Source organism: Agelaius phoeniceus, chromosome 7, assembly GCF_051311805.1.
Source record: "Agelaius phoeniceus isolate bAgePho1 chromosome 7, bAgePho1.hap1, whole genome shotgun sequence".
NCBI classification, from domain to species: domain Eukaryota; kingdom Metazoa; phylum Chordata; class Aves; order Passeriformes; family Icteridae; genus Agelaius; species Agelaius phoeniceus.
Window position 1 is genome coordinate 8,577,267 of NC_135271.1, and position 6,000 is coordinate 8,583,266.

Consider the following 6,000-nt stretch of genomic DNA (forward strand, 5'->3'; position numbering starts at 1 on the left):
TTCTAGGTGTCCAAGAGTTACAGCCGAGTTACCCCAGGCCAGCTTGGGTACACTCCCCCTCACCCAACCACTCCGCACCCTGAATGAAACCCAAATGGCAGTGAGGATGAGATGAATAATCCTGGGGAGGGGACAATTTCAGAGACCCCAGTGACAACCAACACAAGGAATAAAACCAGGACAGCTTTGCCTTTAGTCACCCCTTTAAGGCAAGTAGTGGGTCCCCAAGGAGAAGCCATGTGGGTGAACTTCTGCTTTTCTACTAGTGACCTGAAGAGTTGGTGGGAAAAAGTTAAATTTTATAGAGAAAACCCCAGCAAAGTAGCAAAACAATTTGAGTTCATAGTCAAGAATTGAGACACAGACTGAGGTGATGCTGATTTCATGCTGACAGAGCTAAGAAAACCAGCAAAAGAGTTGGTGATAAAGGTAGCCAGAGCCCATGTGCAGGGACAAATTGCTAGTGGAGCCTGACAAGGTACAGTGGACCAGCTGTTTCCTACTGTAAACCCTTTGTGGGACCCAATGATGTAGGCAGCTGTGCAATGTTAGCCAGATACCAGGAACTAGTCAAATTTGAATTAAAAAATGCCATTCCAGAAGCAGTAAATTGGTCAGTAATATATAATGTTACACAGGGACAGCAGGAGTCACCCACTGACTTTGTGAACAGGCTCTGAGCAGCTGCACGGAAATGCACAGCCCTGGATCCCTGGTCGGATATGGGAAAGCAGCAGTTCCTTTCCCTGATGTTCGGGCAATCTAGCCCAGATTCCAGGCAGAAACTTCAGAAGCTGAAAGAGCCTGTAAAGAGAGACTTAAAGGCATTAATGAAAAAGCATAGAAGGTGTATGATAATAAAGACAGAGAAAAAGAAAAAGAACTCCCTGCAGCCATGGTGGCAGCTCTGGATCAGCTCCAGGGAGAGGACGTGGGCAGGGATGAAGCAGAGGCAGGGGCCAAAATTCCAGAGGCAGAGGAGGTTCAAACCAGCCACAGGCCAAGCTGGGGCCAAATCAATGTGCATCTTGTAAGAAAGGACACTGGAAATGCCAGTGCCCAGAGTTAGCAGACACAGTACACAAAACTCTTGTAGCCACTCTAGATGATAAGAAATGACCAAGACTGGCAGATCTTACCCTAGCAGGCCCACTGGTTAAAATACAGCTGAAGAATGATAAGGAAGTTTAATTTTTAGTAAATACTGGAGACACATTTTCGCTCTTGAATCAAGCATTGATACCCAAAAGTGAAAACTGTCTTCAAGCAAGAGGAGCCACTGGCCAGCCAGAACAATGCATTCTTCCTGAAACTGCTTAAATGTAAAATTGAGAAGAAAATGGGAATACATCAGTTTCTTGATTTACCAAACTCACCCAAATCTGCGCTAGGCAGGGATTTGCTGGAAAATTTCGAAGCGACAGTTCAGCTTAAAAAAAGAAAAATGAAATTTAAGGTACCTGAAGACAAATTGGTTTTAGCATTAGGACTGACAATTGACACAAGACCAACAAACAATAAAAACTCTTTAGAGTAAGTATTGAATCAGGTGTACCCAAGAGTAGGGGATACTGATAGGCCAGGAAAATCAAAATGAGCAGACCCTGTAAAAATCGAGCTACAGACAAGAGTTAGGCCAGCAGTCAGAAAGCAATAGCCTTAAAGACTAGAAGATAGGAAAGGAATACAGGCAACAATCACTAAATTCCTGACATTAGGATTATTGGAAGAATGGGAGTCCAAATTTAATACTACTAGATTGGCAATAAAGAAACCTAATGGAACTTAGAAACTAGTGCCAGATTTACAGGCAATTAATGATTTATGCCTGACTACCTTACTAGCTAAGCTTCGAGGTGATTTTATTTGGTTTCCAGTGATAGATGTGAAAGATGCTTTCTTCTGCCTGCCACTTGTGGAAGAAAGTCAAAATATATTTGCTTTTGAATGGGAGAACCCTTGCACAGGCAGGAAAAATCAACTTAGGTGGGCAGGATTACCTCAGGGGTACAAAAACATTCCCAGTTTTTGGGAATCAATCAGCTGAAGAATTAGAGCTATGGCAATCACTGCCTGGGGAAGGAACACTCCTACAGCATGCAGATGGTTTGTTAATTGCTACTGACACTACTAAAGAATGTTTTGAGCGGGCAGTGAACCTTTTGAATGTTCATGGACTGAGTGGTTATCAAGTATGTGCACAGAAAGCCCGGCTGGAGCAGCAGCTGTGGCTGTGCCCCTCCGAGGGGGCGCTCGCAGTCCCCGGCTTGCCCTGGCACAGCGAGCGGCGGGGACACTCTCCCGCTCCTCGGGAGGCCGCGAGAGCGGCTGAGGCTTTCGCCTGCTGCAGACGAGACACCGAAGCCACGCTGGCAGGAGTAGGAGAGGGGACTCCAGCTGGGGGCAAAGTCCAGCTTTATTAGAGAGCTCCAAGGAGATCCGCAAGCCAGGGGATCCAGAGAACTGGAGACAGAGAACTGGGCTGTGCAAGTTGTTATAAAGGGGAGGTGAACAGGGGAGGGGATGGCCCATCTGCCAATGGAATTCCAGGAGGGCGTGGGGAGCAGGGAAACAGACATGTAGGGGAACCAATGGGGGTAAACCAGGGGAGGGGCCCCAGTGCCTGAGCCTATCACTCGACACCCTTGGAAGAAGTTTCTGGAGGGAAGGGATGGGCTGTGGAGTGAAAGGCAGGACACAGGGGAGGGGTTGAGGGGATGACAAGGCAGTTTTCAGGGAACCAGGGAATGAGGCACGAGATTGACATTAAAAAGGAGGGAGGAAGCAACGAGGGCAGAACTGTTATAAGTTGCGGTGAAGAACCAACCTCCAACAAGTGAGTCCAAATTAAATGTAATTTATTAATTGATAGTGCAAGCGATAATAGGCAAATTACAGCACTGAGTGAAGCCAACAAAAGGCTTGCACCCACCTGGGAGCCCTGGGTGTAGCCGGGGAGTCACTGCTCCTCCTTTGGCCCACACCACTCCGCAGTTCAGTCCTCCTTTTTATCTGTTTTTGTTGGGTGTCCCTCCAGTGTTCTCTGCGTCTGCGCCGATAGTTGCTAGGGGGTCTTATTCTGCCTTCTGGTGGTCATCTGGATGAAGGCTCCCGTCCTCTTCCTCGAGGTCTTACAATAGCTTTGACCATATATAGGCATATAGCTACATATAGTTACACATTTGCTTAGTTAGCCTTTCAACATATTAGCTTCTGACAGTTTGCGGTTTAAGCCTTATGACAGTTATTTTGCAATATATTAGCCCGTTATATTCATCTTGCAACATATTAGTTGGTCACATCTATCCTTGTGGGTTTTTTTCTATTATTGGCTTTTCCCCCTCTTATATTCTTTTTAGCAACTTGATGAACAAACTAAGACATTAACTCATTACAATTCCCCCCTTTTTCTTTTACCCATTTTGTTCATCAAATCGTCTTAATGCAAGTTGACTCAAGGTGGCTTCCTCTCCCAATTCTAGATTTTCTACTGGTTCATATTTGGTCTTGATTAAAAGGAGATGGGCTGCCTCTAACCTTCCTTTCACTATCTTAAGTATTGTATTAAATATGCAGGGTCCAAAAGTTAGCCCAAGAATTATCATAATTGCTGGTCCTGCTATTGTAGAGAGTAGGGTGGTTAACCATGGGGATTGGTTGAACCAATACTCGAACCATCCTTGTTGGGCCTCTCTTTCTCTCTTCCTTTGTGCCAGCCTTTCCCTCAATTCAGCCATTGAGTCTCGGACCACTCCGGTATGGTCCGCGTAAAAACAACACTCTTCTCTTAGAGCGACACATAGCCCTCCTTGCTGCATGAACAAGAGGTCTAACCCTCGTCTGTTCTGCATGGTGACTTCTGAAAGTGAAGAGAGAGATTTTTTGAGGAAGGAAATTGATTTCTCTATTCTCTGTAGGTCCTCATCAATAGTCATCTGTAGTTGGGAGAGCCCTTGCTGTTGAGTTGCAAGGGCTGAGGTACCTGTGGCTGCGCCGGTAGCACCTAAACCGAGGAGCATTGCTATGGTTATTCCCGTTATTACCTCCCTTTTTTGGATTCGGTCTGGTTCTTCTAAGGGGTGATACATCTCCTCTTCCTTGTGGTACAGGACCTTTGGGACGATTAAAACTTGAATACAGAAGTCGTTAGCATTATCGAATTTATCAAGGAGTATACAGGGGCTTACCCCAGATCACTGGCAAACCCACATTCCTGATGTGGCCGGAATTGCCCATTTATAGTTCTTACTCTTAGGCATGATAAATTTGGTGCAGAAATTGCCCATCCGCCTTGCTGAGGCTGCATTACCGAAACATTTGCCTTGGCCTGTGACCTGACTTAGGGTAATTCCTCTCCGGGGAGTGTCCCACCTGCACTGGTGTGGATTCTCTGTTGTTGAGTAGTTAAAAGGGTTATTAAGGGTGATACCTTCATAAAAGGGGGGCTTCACATCATAACATAGCCAGCATGATTTCGTAAGGTTTGGGTTAGATTGATTCAGTGATAAAAAGGTAGCATTTAATACACTAAGAAACGGATCGTAAAAAGCTGAAGTCTCTAAGGGTATATTAAAAGTAACGTTGTGACTAGCCGTGGCTCCCTTTTTGGGCCCACCTGCTGTAAGAATTGGATTGGGTCCAATTGGTCGGGGTACCGATGGTGAAAGTCGGACAATTTGTATGTTCACCCAAATATCGCAAAAGGTGCGACCAAATGCCGACCATACTCTTCCCGTGGCCCAACTCTTATGGGTTGGTTGCAGAATTGTCATAGTATAACCCGTGCAAGTGTGCTTTCTCCCATCCCGGGGCGTATGTACCTGTTTGCTACTATCGAACAGTGGTTCGCGACAGCCACGGGGAGCGTACTTGGCTTGCAGGAGCTTATCAGGTTGCTGTGGTTGCCATCTATTACTTGTTACAATGGTCTCACAACCCCAATATCTGCAGTACCCATACCCAGGATAATTACAGTAACTTTTGCCTGGGTTAGAAGCAGGACACCAATAGGTTTGGTGCAGTGCTTGTTCTCCAAAATGAGGAAATCCCAGTTGCAGGGGAAAAATGTCTTTTAATCTAAATTCAAAAGATGGGTCGGTTGATGTAATAGTTTCTTTGATAACAATTTCGTCTGAAAGGTGGCGTAGAACCCACTTAAATGCCTGGTAAGGGTCGTATTCTGTATCAGTCTTCCCTCTGCTGATTAATCTTGAAAATAAGATCACATAGAGGTACCATTGCCGCTTGGATCTCATTATTGTAAGATTCCTTGAAAGTTGCTGATCTGATTGATGATTGGCTGCTTTTTCTTAAAAAAACTGGGATATATGGGTTGTGGGAGCATTCAAGGATCCAGTCCTGCAAACAAAACCCTTATAATAGATTTAAGTGAATCTCGTATCTGCTTGAATTAGATGTTCTCCCCCCCCTCTATATTTCTAGTTACTTACTCCTATGTTCCCTATCACAGATTTGCCAAAAAGGGTGAGGTTCTATTCTAAAGATTTTACATACTCTTTGATTTCCCTGGGGAGCTGTCCTTTCAGATTCCCGGAGTGTGTTAGTCCTCAAGGGAACTTCAGTATTCGAGAGGCAGTAAGCACGCTCCACTGTGGGTCGCAGGTCCCTTTACCTTTTCCTCTCTGCCTCACCTGTCGATCCGGTTGCATCGGGCCACGGGGTGAACCATCTTCTCAGCAGCAGAGGTATTTGCTCAGGGATCCCTTTTGCTCTTGCCTTTCTCGATACAGTTCCCAATTCCTTTTTCAAAGGAGAACTGCAATAATACCGGGCATCTATTTCCAGCAGTATTTTTTTTTACAAAGGGAGTGGGTTTACTAGCATGAGAGCAACATGCCTCTGAATTTAGACCCCTTAGTAAAGATTCCCTATTGCCTGTAAAAATGCATATCTTACCCACTCCCCCAAAAGCTCCCCTAATCTTATAATGGTTTCTGTTAATTCCCCTTTTAACACCCTCTATAAATACCAGCCGGAGGC